Source organism: Phyllobates terribilis, unplaced genomic scaffold (assembly GCF_046119375.1).
Source record: "Phyllobates terribilis strain yellow unplaced genomic scaffold, ASM4611937v1 Scaffold_11__3_contigs__length_659146591, whole genome shotgun sequence".
Classification (NCBI taxonomy): Eukaryota; Metazoa; Chordata; class Amphibia; order Anura; family Dendrobatidae; genus Phyllobates; species Phyllobates terribilis.
Window position 1 is genome coordinate 253,934,984 of NW_027362771.1, and position 19,129 is coordinate 253,954,112.

Here is a 19,129-nt window from a genome sequence, read left to right on the forward strand (position 1 = left end):
ATCCCCTTCTCCGGGGCAGTAGCTCAACTGCCTTTGTACCAGGCGATACACACTGTCTCCCCAACTTTTGGTTGGTCCACAGATTTAGTATCTCCAGCCAGTATAGTCTGCAGTCACAGTCCATGCTCCTCCAGAGAACAGATAAAATTATAGAAACACAGGTTTCCAGTAGCAATAGTCTTTAAGAAAGTCCACCAAATCCACAAATCCAGACAACAGATCTCACAACTGTAGCACGTTTATCCAGCCCAGTCAGTAACCGATCTCTAAACTCCATAGGCCATCCATCAATGGGCTCCAGGACCTCAGCCTAGATCCCCCCACTTCGAAGTCATTCCACCCTCTCACTAAAATATGTGGCTTAATTGTCCTCCCTCTTCTGGGATCAGCCCCCTGGGTGGACAGAAGTGTTCACACCCGCCCCCTGGGTGGACAGAAGTGTTCACACCCGCCCCCTTAAACATTTACTTTTAGCTCAAAGAATGAAGAAGATTCCAGAAGCCCATCACCTGGGACTGCATGTCAGACCCCCTGTGGTGACAGCTACATTGGGTCTACTATCCCCATCCACACAGTGAGACTAGTGGCTGGGAGAACAATGGCTCGAGGCTCTTGAGATACTAATGAGATTAATGAAATGATTGCGTTACATTTACTTTTAGCAATCTCTTGTCTGGCCTTATGTATACATAAGACCCAACCAGCACATCTTCCATTGCTTACTGTCACTGAATGGAAACATTGATTCCTTAGGCTACACTGATGAGCAAGCAAATCTCTAATAAAACACAACAATAATATCGACTGAACTGATGCTCCGTGCTGGAAAAAGTCTGCATCTCTTAGAGCCGTGGACTACGCTCTACGTCCATTGGTCCAATAGTCTAAGAACAAGGCCAGTTCACTTGTTGAAGCAGAAATCTTCCTCCAATGCCATATACAATGTAAAAAAAGGAAACAAATCTATGCCACTAGCCAAAGCTGAAGGAAGAAAGATGGATATGTCCTGCTGCTGGGTAATGGAATAAGCACTAATTCGACATGTAATAAATGATGACAAAACAGAAAAGAGCTAAATAAAATCTAATCTTAGGATCCCATAGTCGGTATCTGCTTGCGTTATTTAATAAGCTAGCATGTGCATGTTTATACCACTGAGGTGATCAGTTACTATAGACAAATCTGCAGATCTCATTGCACTTTAGCAAGACGAGAGCTTACCCCGTTAGTTGGTTTTTGAATATCGAAGATGTCATTGGTTATAGGCATTTTTATTTTATTACAATGTGCCGTTATATAAATAGCCATGAAGCCAGGTTGATAAATTTATTATTATTATACTGCACTTCTGTAAACCCATGTTTTAATTTTCTGGTCCTATTGAACAGGCCATGTTAATTTTTCCCACTAGAAAAAAAAAAAAGAAACTAAAGAAGGCAAACCAAGCTGTGATTAATTGATCCTTTTCTTACTGCTATGTTTAGCTCTAAACTAACACACTTAAGAACGGAGGAAAGGTCCCTGAAACATCATTTGTAATGTGCATAATAGTCTGGTAAAAGAGCTCAGCTAAAGCAGCTGTCAATTCTGTGCGGATTACAAGCAGGGAATATTGTTTGCAACATTAAGCTGGCTTTGTGAATTTTAGAAATGAGGTTTGAAAATCAAATAGTTTAGTCAACTGAGAAATAGAAATTCTCTTTAGGCAAGACGAAATCGGATATTACCTTAAAGGGATTGTCCACTACTAGAACAACGCCTTCTCGATCTTAATGTTTGGTGCAGATAAAATAATAACACCTATACTCCCCTTCCATGGTGGTGCCATTCCAGCGGTGTCGGCACTCACATTCCCGGGGCTTTCATGCGGTTGTTATGACACGAGACCCCGGCACCCTATCAGTGCTGGCGTTGCTATCCCCGCATTCGGACAAATCGAACATTAAGACAAGTCAGAGAGCAGCCACAGCCCTGACTTCCTCTCATTGTTCAGTTTGTCAGAAGGTGGGGACAGTGACGCCAGCGCTGATTGGGTGCCGGGGTCACACGTCATTACAACAGCACGGGAGCCCCGGGAACGCGAGTGCCGACACCGCTGGAACAGCGCCTGCACAGGAGGCGAATATAAGTGTTTTTATTAAATTGCGCTACACTATCAGATTGAGCAAAGGTTTTCTTAGTAGTGGACAACTCCTTTAACATTTAAAATATCATACACCAAGACGTTAAGGGGAATGTCTAATGAAGGCAAGCAATAGATCATAACAACATCATAGAGAACGGGGATCCCCTGATTGCTAATCCTTCAAAGTAGTTGAAGAAGAAAATAGTTTTAGATGTCTTTTGAAATCACTTGGATTTTGAGAATGTCCCTGTAATCAAACTTTAAAAAAAAAAAAAAAAGTTTTTGGATTTGTTATACAAAAGTATTGCAGAGATGAGACATTTCGGGTGGTTATCTCCCTTTTTTAGCTTAAGAGACAATATAAAATATATTGTCTCATTAGAAGAATGTGGGTACCCCAGAAAAGAGTTATGTGAAAGTCTTATGTAACAAATTTAAAAAAAAAAAACGTTATTGGAAGTCTTCTGACTATGTGGACAACATCAAAATCCATGAAAGCTCACCAAGACATTCCAAAAGACATTCCCACCAATTATGCTCTTTTGCTCTTCAAGTACTTTGATGCTGGATGTGGTGAAGTCTTGATGATCCAATTGTTAGATGCCAGGCAGAATGGTCATTTTAGATACCCTCAAAAAAGTTACATGCTCTATCACACATTATATAAAGTGCAGCTTTCTAACTGCTCAACTTAAATATCCCATGAATATGTTATGAGTCGCTATCCTCTATTTTTCTCTCTTCACAGTACCTCTCAGAGCTGATGGACTTAACCCCTTCATGACCTTGCAATTTTCCGTTTTTGCCTCCCCTTATTCCAAGAGCCATAAATTTTTCATTTTTCCATCCCCCATAGCCATATGAAGGCTTGTATTTGCATGATAAGTTGTACTTTTGAATGACTCCAGTCATTTTATCATGTGATGCCCTGCAAAGCGGGAAAAAAATTCTAAGTGCGTTGAAATTGTCAAAAAAGTACAATTCCACAATTGTTTTTTTATTTTATATTTATCATGTTCTCTATATGGTAATACTGATCTGCCAATGTTTCTCCAGGTCAGTATGAGTGCGCAAATACCAAACATGTATAGTTTTTATTTTATTTTTTTTTTTTATTTAAGTGATAGAAATAAAATCTGAAAATTTGTAAGAAAACATTTTTTTTTGTGTCGCCATTTTCCAAGACTTGTAGCGTTCTTATTTTTCTGGATATGGGGCTGTGTGAAGGCTTATTTTTTGCGCCCTGAGCTGACATTTTTATTGGTACTATTTTGGGGTAGATATGATCCTTTGATCGCCTCTAATTGCAATGTAGGCTGTGGCAGCCAACAAAACTCTGCAGCTCTAGCGTTTTATTTGTTTTATTATTATGCCGTTTACCAATCGGATTTTATATTCTATATTTTACTAGATCGGGTTTTTTATGAACGCTACCAAACATACGTATTTTTACTGTTATATTTTTAATGGGGCAAAAGGGGGATGATAAGAACTTGTGATTTTACTTTTGTCATATTTTTAAAAACTTTTTTTTTTTTTTTTTTTTACTTATTTACTTTTCACTGAATTTAATAGTTCCCTTAGGGGACTTGAAGCTGTGATCGTCCAATCACCTGTGCTATACACAGAAGTGCTGAAGCACTGCTATGTATAGCAGAAATCACAATCTTTTATGAATCGCAATGACAAAAGACTTGGGTTCTTCAGCTGGCCCCTGCTGTCATTGCAACCCGTGGGCGCTTCGTGATCATGTAACAGGAGCGCCGATGGGTGGGATAAATGACGCGCTTCCGGCTGGAGAGTGTTAAATCCCGCTGTCAGTGATTGACAGCGGGATTTAACTGGTTTACAGTTGTGGGCAGAGCAAATTTAATCAGTCATCATGTGCGGGGAAAGATGTGGGACACTACCTTTGATGTAAATATAAGTTAAAGAGGGTGAAAGGTTTAAGTAGTCCTTGTATTGCTTGGAAGGCTACACATTCAAATGACCACTATGCTATACCACATTTTCCCTATAGCGGAAAATAAATATATACATAGTGAATCAAAAGTATTGTGCCACCGGAGGAGTGTTTGTGAACCCGCCTGTCGATTTGTAGATTTTTTACTTACAAAAATGCGTCGAGACACTCCCTTTGTTAGTCAAGGACACCACTGACAACCTAAGGAGGCTCAATGGCATTAATCTTGAAGATGGCATGTGGTCCATCACCTGCGATGTGGAGTCCTTATATACATCTATACGTCATGGCCACGGGATTCAAGCAGCTAAGTTTTTTTCTTGAAATGACCAACTTAACCCAGAATTGATTACCGTATTTTTCGGACCATAAGTCCAGAATTTTGGAGGAAAATAGGGGGTGCGTCTTATAATCCGAATGTTGAGGGGGGGGGGTGTATAGTTATGTGTGGTGTGGGGGGAGCGGGGAATAGGAGGCAGCAGCCACCCGCTGCAGCCTACACTGTCCCCGCTGCTAAAGAAAATGAATATTCACTGGGGCGTGGGGAGCACTAAATATTCATGCTCCTTAATAGCGGTATACAGTGTAGCCGCGCTGCGGCTGCTGCCGGCTATCTCCTGTGCCCGCTGTTAAAGGGTATGAATATTTAACCTCTCTCCAAGCCCATGGGCTCCGCTGTGTGCCGGCTATGAAGGAGAGTGAAGTCACTGCTCCCCGCGCACACAGACCCGGCGTGGGGAGCAGTGACTTCCGGCAGCTGATCTCTCCATGTGAGCCGCGCATGGCAGCGACGTCATGCGCAGCTCACATGGAGAGATCAGTGCAGGCAGACCGGAGGCAGCGCTGGAGGAGAGAGAAGAGAGTTGAGTAGGAGTGTTTATTTTTTTTTAATGTGCAGCCTGATGGGGATTAGGGGGACCATGCATACCAGGACAGGGATGAGGGGTGCCACGCGTACCAGGACAGGGATGAGGGGTGCCACGCATACCAGGACAGGGATGAGGGGTGCCACGCATACCAGGACAGGGATGAGGGGTGCCACGCATACCAGGACAGGGATGAGGGGTGCCACGCATACCAGGACAGGGATGAGGGGTGCCACGCATACCAGGACAGGGATGAGGGGTGCCACGCATACCAGGACAGGGATGAGGGGTGCCACGCATACCAGGACAGGGATGAGGGGTGCCACGCATACCAGGACAGGGATGAGGGGTGCCACGCATACCAGGACAGGGATGAGGGGTGCCACGCATACCAGGACAGGGATGAGGGGTGCCACGCATACCAGGACAGGGATGAGGGGTGCCACGCATACCAGGACAGGGATGAGGGGTGCCACGCATACCAGGACAGGGATGAGGGGTGCCACGCATACCAGGACAGGGATGAGGGGTGCCACGCATACCAGGACAGGGATGAGGGGTGCCACGCATACCAGGACAGGGATGAGGGGTGCCACGCATACCAGGACAGGGATGAGGGGTGCCACGCATACCAGGACAGGGATGAGGGGTGCCACGCATACCAGGACAGGGATGAGGGGTGCCACGCATACCAGGACAGGGATGAGGGGTGCCACGCATACCAGGACAGGGATGAGGGGTGCCACGCATACCAGGACAGGCATGAGGGGTGCCACGCATACCAGGACAGGCATGAGGGGTGCCACGCATACCAGGACAGGCATGAGGGGTGCCACGCATACCAGGACAGGCATGAGGGGTGCCACGCATACCAGGACAGGCATGAGGGGTGCCACGCATACCAGGACAGGCATGAGGGGTGCCACGCATACCAGGACAGGGATGAGGGGTGCCACGCATACCAGGACAGGGATGAGGGGTGCCACGCATACCAGGACAGGGATGAGGGGTGCCACGCATACCAGGACAGGGATGAGGGGTGCCACGCATACCAGGACAGGGATGAGGGGTGCCACGCATACCAGGACAGGGATGAGGGGTGCCACGCATACCAGGACAGGGATGAGGGGTGCCACGCATACCAGGACAGGGATGAGGGGTGCCACGCATACCAGGACAGGGATGAGGGGTGCCACGCATACCAGGACAGGGATGAGGGGTGCCACGCATACCAGGACAGGGATGAGGGGTGCCACGCATACCAGGACAGGGATGAGGGGTGCCACGCATACCAGGACAGGGATAAGGGGTGCCACGCATACCAGGACAGGGATGAGGGGTGCCACGCATACCAAGATAAGGATGAGGGGTGCCATGCATACCAGGATGGGGACCACATATAAAAGGAAGGGGGGCGGCATATATACCAGGATGGGGGATACTGTCAGAATTGGGGGACATTACCCCTATACCAGTGTCAGCAGAAGACCCCCTCCCCCTTAAAAGTGCATCATGACCACATTTTTTGCTTAAATTTAAATTTTTTCATTTCCCTCCTCTAAAACCTAGGTGCGGCTTATGATCTGGTGCATCTTATAATCCGAAAAATACGGTAATTTTATCTTGATAATACAGCAGTTTATTCTGACTCAATTTTTTGGTGTTTAAGGACCGTCGCTTCCTACAGCAACAGGGCACAGCAAAGGGGTGTCTTTTGCACCCTCATATGCTAACCTGTTCCTGGGGCTGTGGAAAAGGGAAACTGTCCTTAACACACCTGGTCATGAAGCCATTATCTCCTGGTCACGTTACATCGATGACGTTCTGTTCATATGGCAGGGCTCCACGTCGCGGCTTGACATTCCTTGATCACCTCAATAATAACGATCTAAACATTAGATTCAGGTATAAGTATAGTCAGTCACAAATCGATTTTCTTCATTTTTAAATTTCTAGATCAAGTGATGGCACCATTGAAACGGACATCTTTCGGAAAGAAACTTCCACCAATTCTTTATTACAGTTCACCTCATCACATCCTCCGAAGATAAAGAGATCTATTCCCATTGGCCAGTTTTTAAGAGCTTTCCGAATCGGCTCAAATGATAATAAATTCTAGGAACAAGCGAAAGATCTTTCACGCAGATTCCTTAATAGGGGTTATATAAATCACGATATCAATAAAGGTTTGCAGAGAGCAAAAAACACTTACAGACAAACCCTTCTTGCCAGTTAGAAAAAAAACGATAAATTCCAAAGAGTCAACAGTTGACTTGACTCCTAGATTTGTTACTTGTTATATTTAACGCCAATTGGATTAACATCAGGCAAATTCGCTCTAAACATTGGCCCATTCTCCTCATGGACAAAGACAGTTTGCTCGTTTGCAAATACATCACTAAAACAGTGGTATTTTTCAACTCCAGTAAAAATAAAACTTTTAGAATAGTCCACTATATTACCTGCGAGATGGAGGCAGTCACCTATTACATTCACTGCCCCTGTGGGCTTATTTATATAGGGATGACCACTAGACCAGATGTGCGGTTGTGGGTTGTAAGTAATCACCTAGGCAGATTAACGATGCAACAATATTTTATTGATCACAGCCATGGTAATAAGCAATTCCAGGTAAATGGCCAAAAAACAGTTCTCTCGGTGCTCAAATTCCCAATCTGGGTTCAGTAGTTCCACTGGCTTTGTATAAGGCCATACTCACTTGCTCCATCCTCTTCCTTTAATCCTTCCACCCAACTCTCCTAAAACATGTCTGTCCTTTCTTCCACTGGGCTCAGTCCCCTCCCAGGTCAGAAGTGATCACACCCTCCTCCTTAAACATTCACTGTTCACTAATAGTGTTGAGCCACCCCCGTAGTGTTCGGGTTCGGTTCGGTTCGTCGAACACCGGGATGTTCGAGGAACTGTTCGTCGAACTGTTCGTCGAACACCTTAGAACACCGTCGAACACCGTTAAAACCAATGGCAGGCAAACAAAAACACATAGGAACACATAGAAAACACCTTCAAAGGTGTCCAAAAGCTGACAAACTGCTCAGAAGACGCTTTCTTTAAAAAAGCCGGCCGGCAATTCAGCAGCGGCATACACCGGTACCCGACAATTTAGACATGAAGGAATAGAGCATCACACATAGATTAGATAGATAGAAACATGTCAGTCACATATATATGAAGTACAGTGACAGTGTTGCTTACTGTACTTGTCATTTAGTGTAAAGGATTTATTAAAAAATATAATAGTGTTTTCGTGCACCGTCTCTTTAAAAAAGCCGGCCGGCAATTCAGCAGCGGTACCCGACAATTTATAACAGACAGAATAGAGCTTCACACATAGATTAGATAGATAGAAACATGTCAGTCACATATATATGAAGTACTGTGACAGTGTTGCTTACTGTACTTGTCATTTACTGCAAAGGATTTATTAAAAAAAATAATAGTGTTTTCATGCACCGTCTCTTTAAAAAAGCCGGCCGGCAATTCAGCATCTGTACCCGACAATTTATAACAGACAGAATAGAGCTTCACACATAGATTAGATAGATAGAAACATGTCAGTCACATATATAATAAGTACAGTGACAGTGTTGGTTACTGTACTTGTCATTTAGTATTAAAATAAAGGATTTATTATTAAAAAAAATTGGCGTGGGGTTCCCCGTAATTTTAGTCTCTAGCGGAGGTTAAGCAGACAGCTGGGGCAGATGTTTGAAGCCTGGGAAGGGGGTAATACCCACGGAGCTTCCCAGGCTACTAATATCAGCCCCCAGCTGAATACCTAGCCTTTACTAGCTATTAAAATGGAGGACCCCCCCCAAAAAAATGACGTGGGGTCCCCCCTAATTTAATAGCTAGCAAAGGCTAGGCAGACAGCTGGGAGCTGATATTAATAGCCCAGGAAGGGAGCCATGAATATTGGCCCCCTCCCAGGCTAGAAACACCAGCCGTCAGCCGCCCCAGAAATGGCGCATCCATAGGATGCGCCAATTCTGGCACTTAGCCTCGCTCTTCCACGCTGCCCTGGTGCGGTGGCAGGGGGTAATAGGGTTGGGGTTGATGTCAGCTTATAATGCCAGCTGACATCAAGCCCAGGTTAGTAATGGAGAGGCGTCTATAAGACACCCCCATTACTAACCCCATAGTCAAAGTTAAAAAAAACACAAACACCCAGAATAAAGTCCTTTAATTGAAATAAAGACACAATTCTTTATTGTTCTAAATTAAACCATACTTACCGTCACGCCCATTCCAGCTGAAGCCAACGATCTCCTGCAATAAAAGAAAAATAATAAAGCAACCTCATCCTTACCTTTCCATGGTTCCCAGGACAGCTTCAGCTCTGCTACATCGAGATGACAGGCTGGACCGCAGCAGAACGCTGCCATCCAGCCTGTCATCCCGCAGACACTGAGAAGCGCAGGCATGCTTGCGCTCCTCAGTGTCTGACTGTGACGGCATCCAGATGAGCCGACAATGAACTCGGCTCACCTCATGTACGTCACTGACAGCGTGGGAAAATTCTCCTGCACTCAGCGCTTCAGCGTGAGAATTTTCCCACGCTGTCAGTGACGTGCATGAGGTGAGCCGAGTTCATTGGACATGACCTCGGCTCATCTGGATGCCGTCACAGCCAGACACTGAGTAGCGCAAGCATGCCTGCGCTTCTCAGTGTCTGCAGGATGACAGGCTGGATGGCAGCGTTCTGCTGCGGTCCAGCCTGTCATCTCGATGTAGCAGAGCTGAAGCTGTCGTGGGAGCCATGGAAAGGTAAGGATGATGTTGCTTTATTATTTTACTTTTATTGCAGGAGATCATTGGCTTCAGCTGGAATGGGCGTGGCGGTAAGTATGGTTTAATTTAGAACAATAAAGAATTGTGTGTTTATTTCAATTAAAGGACTTTTTTCTGGGTGTTTGTGTTTTTTTTAAATACTTTACTAGAAATTCATGGTGGTCATGTCTAATATTGGCGTGACCCCATGAATTTCGGGCTTAGGGCCAGCTGATAATGCCAAGCTGGCCTTAACCCCTTTATTACCCAGTGAGCCACCGCACCAGGGCCCTGGATGAGTTGGGTACAGCGCCAGAAGATGGCGCTTCTATGAACGCGCCATTTTCCGGGGCGGCTGCGGACTGCAATTTGCAGCGGGTGGGGCCCAGAAAGCTTGGGCCTCCCTGCGCTGCAGATTCCAGCCCCCAGCTGCCTAGTTGTACCTGGCTGGACACAAAAATAGGGCGAAGCCCCACGTATTTTTTTTTTAAATTCATGAAATTCATGGAATAATTAAGAAAAAAAGGGCTTCCCTATATTGTTGTGTCCGGCTAGGTACAAATAGGCAGCTGGTGGTTGGAAGCAGCCCGTTCCTGCCTGCTGTACCTGACTGGACACAAATATAGGGCGAAGCCCCACATCAATTTTTTTTTCATTATTTCATGAATTTCCTGAAATAATTTAAAAAAAATTGACGTGGGGCTTCGTCCTATATTTGTGTCAAGTCAGGTACAGCAGGCAGGAACGGGCTGCCCCCAACCACCAGCTCCCTATTTGTACCTGGCCAGACACAACAATATAGGGAAGCCCTTTTTTAAAAAAATTATTTCATGAAATAATTTAAAAAAAATTGACGTGGGGCTTCGCACTATATTTGTGTCCAGCCAGGTACAGCAGGCAGGGACGGGCTGCCCCCAACCACCAGCTGCCTATTTGTACCTGGTTGGACACAACAATATAGGGAAGCCCTTTTTTTCTTAATTATTCCATGAATTTCATGAAATAATTTAAAAAAAAAATGCGTGGGGCTTCGCCCTATTTTTGTGCCCAGCCAGGTACAACTAGGCAGCTGGGAGCTGGAATCCGCAGAGCAGGGAGGCCCAAGCTTTCTGGGCCCCACCCGCTGCAAATTGCAGTCCGCAGCCGCCCCAGAAAATGGCGCGTTCATAGAAGCGCCATCTTCTGGCGCTGTACCCAACTCATCCAGGGCCCTGGTGCGGTGGCTCACTGGGTAATAAAGGGGTTAAGGCCAGCTTGGCATTATCAGCTGGCCCTAAGCCCGAAATTCATGGGGTCACGCCAATATTAGACATGACCACCATGAATTTCTAGTAAAGTATTTAAAAAAACACAACACCCAGAATAAAGTCCTTTAATTGAAATAAACACACAATTCTTTATTGTTCTAAATTAAACCATACTTACCGTCACGCCCATTCCAGCTGAAGCCAATGTCTTCTGCAATAAAAGTAAAATAATTAAGCAACCTCATCCTTACCTTTCCATGGTTCCCACGACAGCTTCAGCTCTGCTACATCGAGATGACAGGCTGGACCGCAGCAGAACGCTGCCATCCAGCCTGTCATCCCGCGGACACTCAGAAGCGCAGGCATGCTTGCGCTCCTCAGTGTCTCGCTGTGACGGCATAAAGATGAGACAAGCTCATGTCCAATGAACTCGGCGCACCTCATGCACGTCACTGACAGCGTGGGAGAATTCTCCTGCACTCAGCACTTCAGCGTGAAAATTCTCCCACGCTGTCAGTGACGTACATGAGGTCAGCTGAGTTCATTGGACATGAATGAGCTCACCTCATGCACGTCACTGACAGCGTGGGAAAATTCTCACGCTGAAGTGCTGAGTGCAGGAGAATTCTCCCACGCTGTCAGTGACGTGCATGAGGTGCGCCGAGTTCATTGGACATGAACTCGTCTCATCTTTATGCTGTCACAGCCAGACACTGCAGAGCGCAAGCATGCCTGCGCTTCTCAGTGTCTGCGGGATGACAGGCTGGATGGCAGCGTTCTGCTGCGGTCCAGCCTGTCATCTCGATGTAGCAGAGCTGAAGCGGTCGTGGGAACCATGGAAAGGTAAGGATGAGGTTGCTTTATTATTTTTCTTTTATTGCAGGAGATCGTTGGCTTCAGCTGGAATGGGCGTGACGGTAAGTATGGTTTAATTTAGAACAATAAAGGAATGTGTCTTTATTTCAATTAAAGGACTTTATTCTGGGTGTTTGTGTTTTTTTAACTTTGACTATGGGGTTAGTAATGGGGGTGTCTTATAGACGCCTCTCCATTACTAACCTGGGCTTGATGTCAGCTGGCATTATAAGCTGACATCAACCCCAACCCTATTACCCCCTGCCACCGCACCAGGGCAGCGTGGAAGAGCGAGGCTAAGTGCCAGAATTGGCGCATCCTATGGATGCGCCATTTCTGGGGCGGCTGACGGCTGGTGTTTCTAGCCTGGGAGGGGGCCAATATTCATGGCTCCCTTCCTGGGCTATTAATATCAGCCCCCAGCTGTCTGCCTAGCCTTTGCTAGCTATTAAATTAGGGGGGACCCCACGTCATTTTTTTTTGGGGGGGGTCCTCCATTTTAATAGCTAGTAAAGGCTAGGTATTCAGCTGGGGGCTGATATTAGTAGCCTGGGAAGCTCCGTGGGTATTACCCCCTTCCCAGGCTTCAAACATCTGCCCCAGCTGTCTGCTTAACCTCCGCTAGAGACTAAAATTACGGGGAACCCCACGCCAATTTTTTTTAATAATAAATCCTTTATTTTAATACTAAATGACAAGTACAGTAACCAACACTGTCACTGTACTTATTATATATGTGACTGACATGTTTCTATCTATCTAATCTATGTGTGAAGCTCTATTCTGTCTGTTATAAATTGTCGGGTACAGATGCAGAATTGCCGGCCGGCTTTTTTAAAGAGACGGTGCATGAAAACACTATTATTTTTTTTAATAAATCCTTTGCAGTAAATGACAAGTACAGTAAGCAACACTGTCACAGTACTTCATATATATGTGACTGACATGCTTCTATCTATCTAATCTATGTGTGATTCTCTATTCTTTCTGTTATAAATTGTCGGGTACAGATGCTGAATTGCCGGCCACCTTTTTTAAAGAGACGGTGCATGAAAACACTATTATTTTTTTTAATAAATCCTTTGCAGTAAATGACAAGTAAGGTAAGCAACACTGTCACTGTACTTCATATATATGTGGCTGACATGTTTCTATCTATCTAATCTATGTGTGAAGCTCTATTCTGTCTGTTATAAATTGTCGGGTACCGCTGCTGAATTGCCGGCCGGCTTTTTTAAAGAGACGGTGCACGAAAACACTATTATATTTTTTAATAAATTCTTTACACTAAATGACAAGTACAGTAAGCAACACTGTCACTGTACTTCGTATATATGTGGCTGACATGTTTCTATCTATCTAATCTATGTGTGATTCTCTATTCCTTCTATTCTAAATTGTCGGGTACAGATGCTGAATTGCCGGCCGGCTTTTTTAAAGAGACGGTGCATGAAAACACTGTTATTTTTTTTCATAAATCCTTTACACTAAATGACAAGTACAGTAAGCAACACTGTCACAGTACTTCATATATATGTGACTGACATGTTTCTATCTATCTAATCTATGTGTGAAGCTCTATTCTTTCGGTTCTAAATTGTCGGGTACCGGTGTATGCCGCTGCTGAATTGCCGGCTTTTCATGTTTCACTGTGAGCACAGTTCCCATCGATTTGGGCAATCACTGTAATGCCACAACCACCATGGCTGTGGCATTACAGTGAGTGGCAGACAATCCCTGCATGATTGGTGCTCTAAATAGCGCCAGACATGCAGGACATGCTTTTGGTGCACGAACAGTTATCGAACATAACCTCGAACAGCCGAATTTTTTGCAAATCGTTCGAACACCACCCAAAACAGCTCGAATTTGAGATTGGTGAACAGTTCTAGTCGAACACCGCTCATCTCTATTCACTAAACAATGAAGAATATTCTAGAAGCCTTCTTCTGAGACGGCATGTAAGACCCCCTGTGGGGATGGCTCCACTGTGTCTACAATCTACACACACATAACGAGGTTATTGGCTATTGGAACAATGGTTAGATACTCCTGAGATACAGATTAGTGGAATGCTGGACATTTTACAAGTGAATCTAGTGCACATACTGACAAGTTAGCAGAACTATATAAAACATAACAAGTAAATCACTAATAAAACACAATAATAATATTAACAAAAATGGTGGTCCGTTGCTGGAAAAGTATATAGTCTTTAGAAAATGGGTTGCTCCTCACACCCCTCAAAGTTCACATACAAGAACACATTAGGGACATCAAGAACGCAGCTACCTGCTCTGACCCCCAAATACTTAAAACTACCGTATACCAAAGCACTTCTATGAAGTCCACAATAGTAAACCTAAGGGTCTGGTAGCCTGTGGCATTGACCATGTGTATATGGGCATTAAAGGAGGCAACATTAAAAAGTAGCTGTTATAAAAAGAAACTCGCTGGATCATTACGTTGGATACGCTAGCTCCCAAAGCATTAAACAAAACTATCAGTGTCAAGTCTTTTCTTTGAATAATTCAGTTTTTTTTTTGTTTGTTTTGTTTTTTTTAGTCTAGTGGGTCTTTTTTGTATGTTTTTATATATTTATGTTCTGACAACTTTTTGTGCTTTAGTAACAGGTTTTTTTTGTGATCGATTCTGTTTTGACGTCCTATATCTTCATATTATAGCTGCCCTGGGTTATTTATCCTCACAAGATCTACTGAAATTTTGATGCCTTTATGAATCTAAGCACATCTGATAAATTCAGGATGACTAATATCAAGTCTTTATTATCATTTATTTGACTTTTCAATACCAATGTGAATAATTTTATTTAATGTTTATATTTCTGCCTGGTGGCCACAATACCACTAGTCTGTCTAATATTTACTGTTAAAAGAAAAAAAAAAGGAAGTTGAAGTTGGTATTAGGAAGCGATAGGATGTCAAAACGAGGGGCAAACAGTCCATGAGCTAAAATTAAAAAGTAAGCCAAAGCAGCTCAAGAGTAACCCCAAAAGGGGTGAAATGTGGAAAATGCAACAGGTAAAAGCTGGTGATAAAAAAAAACACAACGCGTTTCGACGGCATGCAAGCCGTCTTCAGATGAAGACGGCTTGCATGTCCTCGAAACACGTTGTGTTTTTACAAGGACTTCCATAAAGGTAGCAATTACTGAATTTTATATGCCTTAGCGCTTTCTATCATCAGCTTTTACCTGTTGCATTTTAATATTTACTGTTATCATTGATTTAAATACCCTATAATTTGATATGCTGTTTTGATCACATGACCTGACCATTTTCCAGCTGCTCAATCCAGACCTCGCCTCCGTGGTGATGCCGCTGGACTGACTGGGTGTTGACTGGGAGTTGGCCACTCCCTTCTCACCACCAGCAGCGCGGACTCACCCTCATCACCGTGATTATAGGCGCGCCACGCTTATTTTGTACACATCACCCGGAGCCTGTATCTTTGGCAGCATAGACGCGCTCCGCATATGCGTCGCTCTGTCCCGGTGGCGTCGTGTGCCTCACAGTGTTGACGTGGTGATGGGGGTGATGACGCACGTCCTCTCCCCCATCATGCATGGCACACGCTGGCCGATTTGCCGCATACTTATCTTTGTCACATAAAAAGCACCCACCTTTTAATACAAGCCACGTCTCCTGATGAAGCCGTTCAGGCGAAACGTGTGTCGAGGTGCCAGCACATTCCCTCCTGTGCTACCACTTCAAAACACTATGACCCAGGGTATTAGAAGTATATAATTTTTTGCGGCTATTTATACCACATGCTTTACTTAGGGTCTGATGTAAGGCCATCACATGTTGGTCATTTGATCATATGATATTTTATTATGCTGTTCATGTAACCTACCTATTTCAGCACTTTATGCGCTTTTTTGATCTTTTCTGGATACTATACTGTTACTGAGATACACATACTGACTTCTGGGTTTCTATCTATTATTACTTTGATCGCTCCCTAGTGGACATTATTATATGTTGTTCAGGCATTTGAACACTGATCCTTTAAACCCAGACTTCAGTTCATTTGTCTAACCTTTTTTGTCCAAATGTTTTGGTCAGCACTTATATCTGCATAGGTTGTATAGGTTGTCATTAATGACAACGTGACTTTGTACCTTGTACCTATATTATACCCATTTGTACAACTGGTCCATAACTAGATTAGTATGAAGTAGATGACTTCCTTCTCACATATCCCATTGCCACCCTCCGTTACCCTCCCCTCTTTGGAGGTGCACGGTGTGCGCATCTACTCCCCCTCCAACTGGCTGTCATTTACTGCCCCCCAGGGCTAGCTACCACACATCCTTAGACCACTTCACCACCTGGCTACTTCACTTCCTTTCCGCTGACATCCCCACTATCATCATGGGTGACTTCAACATCCCCATTGACACTTCCCACTCATCTGTCTCTAAGCTTCTATCCCTCACTTCCTCCTTCGGTCTTGCTCAATAGTCTTCCGCAGCCACTCACAAAGATGGACACACACTGGACCTCATCTTCACCCGCCTCTGTTCCCTATCCAACCTCTCTAACTCACCTCTCCCTCTTTCTGACCACAACTTACATTCTCTTCCCTCTCCTCTCCAGGTCCACAATCCCCTATCCAGAAACGTGCACACCCTCGCAGAAATCTCAAACACCTTGACCTACACTCACTCTCTGAATTCCTTCTCCCTCTTACAGACATAAATTCCTTACACAATCCAGATGCTGCTGTTGCTTTATATAACAAAAACAGACAGCATAGCCAGAACAATAGACAGAATTTTTAGAAAATAGCAAAAGGCAATGGTACTCACCAGCCAAGGTTTCAAGAAAAAATGCACACCAGGACACGGCCGGCCCCCTTTTGTTAGAAGGAGGTAGCACAGGTGCAGAATGCTAATGAGCAATCGCCCTCACCCACTCTCACTGGAGGGGCGACTGCCCAGCACTAAAACTGCACACAGATGAAACTTGCAGTAGGGTGCAATTCACACACTGCTTTATATAACACCACAACAGCTGCAGCTCTCAATTTGGTCGCCCCCCCCACACATACCAAAGCTCGCACAATCAACAGGCAACCCTGGCACACGAGCCTGACTAAAGAAAAGGTCCCACTCCAACGAGCACTTCATCGCATTCAAACAGTCCCTCACTACTTTCAAGTCCATGCTAACTGCAGGAAAACAAACCTACTTCTCATCTCTCATAGCCTCCCTGTCTCACAATGCTTAACAGCTATTCAGTACGTTCAATTCTCTCCTCCGTCCCCCAGCTCTCCATCCCTTCCCATTCATCTCAGCTGAAGACTTTGCCTCATTCTTCAAGCAGAAGATTGACAACATAAGGCAAAGCTTTGGCCATAAGTCCCCACAGCCCCTTCTCATAACTACTCAACTCTCCTCCTCCAAAACCAGATTCTCCGCCATGACGGAAGATCAACTTTCCTCTTTACTCTCAAAGTCAGATCTCATCACCTGTGAACTTGACCCAATCCTGTCCCACCTCATCCCAAACCTCACCGCAGTCTTCATCCCAACCCTAACCCACCTCTTCAATCTGTCACTAACAACTGGTGTCTTTCCCTCATGCTTCAAACATGCCTCGATCACACCCATCCTCAAAAAGCCCTCCCTTGACCCATCCTCTCTGTCTAGCTATCTCCCCATATCACTTCTCCCCTATGCCTCAAAACAACAGGCACAACACGTCCATTTTGAACAGTCCTCCCACCTCTCCTCCTGCTCCCTCTTTGACCGCTTACAATCTGGCTTGTGACCGCAACACTCCACTGAAACTGCCCTGACTAAAGTCACCAACGACCTACTGACCGCCAAATCCAAGCGACACTACTTTGTCCTCCTCCTCCTGGACCTGTCCTCTGCCTTTGACACAGTGAACCTCTTACTACAGACTCTCTCATCTCTAGGCATCAAAGACTAGGCCCTATCTTGAATCTCCTTATACCTAAAAGACCGGACATTCAGCATCTCCCACTCACACACCACCTCCTCAACCCGCCCGTTATCTGTCGGTGTCCCCCAAGGTTCAGTTCTAGGATCCCTGCTCTTCTCCATCTACACCTTCGGCCTGGGACAGCTCAGAGTCTCACGGCTTCCAGTATCACCTCTATGCTGCAGACACAAAGATCTACCTCTCTGGACCTGATATCACCTCCTTACTAACCAAAATCCCACAATGTTTGTCCGCTATTTCATCTTTCTTTTCTGTTAGATTCCTAAAACTTAATATGGATAAAACCGAATTCATCATCTTTCCACCATCTCACTCAATCCTCCACCTGACCTATCGATCAAAGTCAATGGCTGTCCACTCTCCCCAGTCCCGCAAGCTCGCTGCCTCAGGGTAACCCTTGACTCTGATCTCTCCTTCAAACCTCATATCCAAGCCCTTTCCACTTCATGCCGACTGCAACTCAAAAATATTTCCCGGATCCATACATTCCTCAACCATGAATCTGCAAAAACACTAGTGAACGCCCTCATCATCTCTCACCTAGACTATTGCAACCTCCTGCTCTGTGGCCTCCCTTCTACCACTCTCACATCCCTGCAATCTATCCTAAACTCTGCTGCCCGACTAATCCACCTGTCCCCCCGCTATTTCCCTGCCTCTCCCCTCTGCCTTTGTTTAAACTATTGTACTTGTCTGCTACGGATACCCCCTTTTTCACATGTAAACCACCATGGAATTAATGGCACTATAATAATAAATAAAAATAATAATAATGTAAGCATTCATTATTCTGATAGCCTTGCAAGGTTAGTTCCTTTGGGATTTTTTCTCTCTTATTAAAGGGTAATTCCATTACCCCCTTTATATAAATATATTTTTAATTGTGCTTCTCTCCTTCTTCCAGTCACATGTCTTTGTATTTAAATTGTATATTTAGAATAAACTTTCATATATTTTTCTCATCCCCTATGTTTTTGGGCTTCTTGATCAATTGTGATAAACAGGATTCTATACATTATATCCCTTTATTCGATCAGAAGAAACAATTTTTTGGTTATATGAAATTTCAGGCAAAAATCAGCTTTTTTATGCTATAAGTAAACTATTGGGACAATTTAATATTTTGGTCTATAGTCTGTTTTGGGGCTTTGGTTACCACATTTTGGGAGACTGCTTTTCCAGCAAAATGCTTCTCAAACTATATGGAGATTTTGTTGTAAAACTTATACCACATATGCTCATATATGTGTATCTACACACACAATCACATATTACTTACTACCTGCATAA

General features: G+C 44.5%; 1 protein-coding gene across 1 annotated transcript in view; it reads right to left on the minus strand.

Annotated features, from left to right (window-relative positions):
* SLC2A13 (solute carrier family 2 member 13) overlaps nucleotides 1-19,129 on the minus strand; it is a 272,698-nt gene that overhangs the window by 197,927 nt on the left and 55,642 nt on the right. The gene's annotated exons all lie outside the window — the stretch shown is intronic.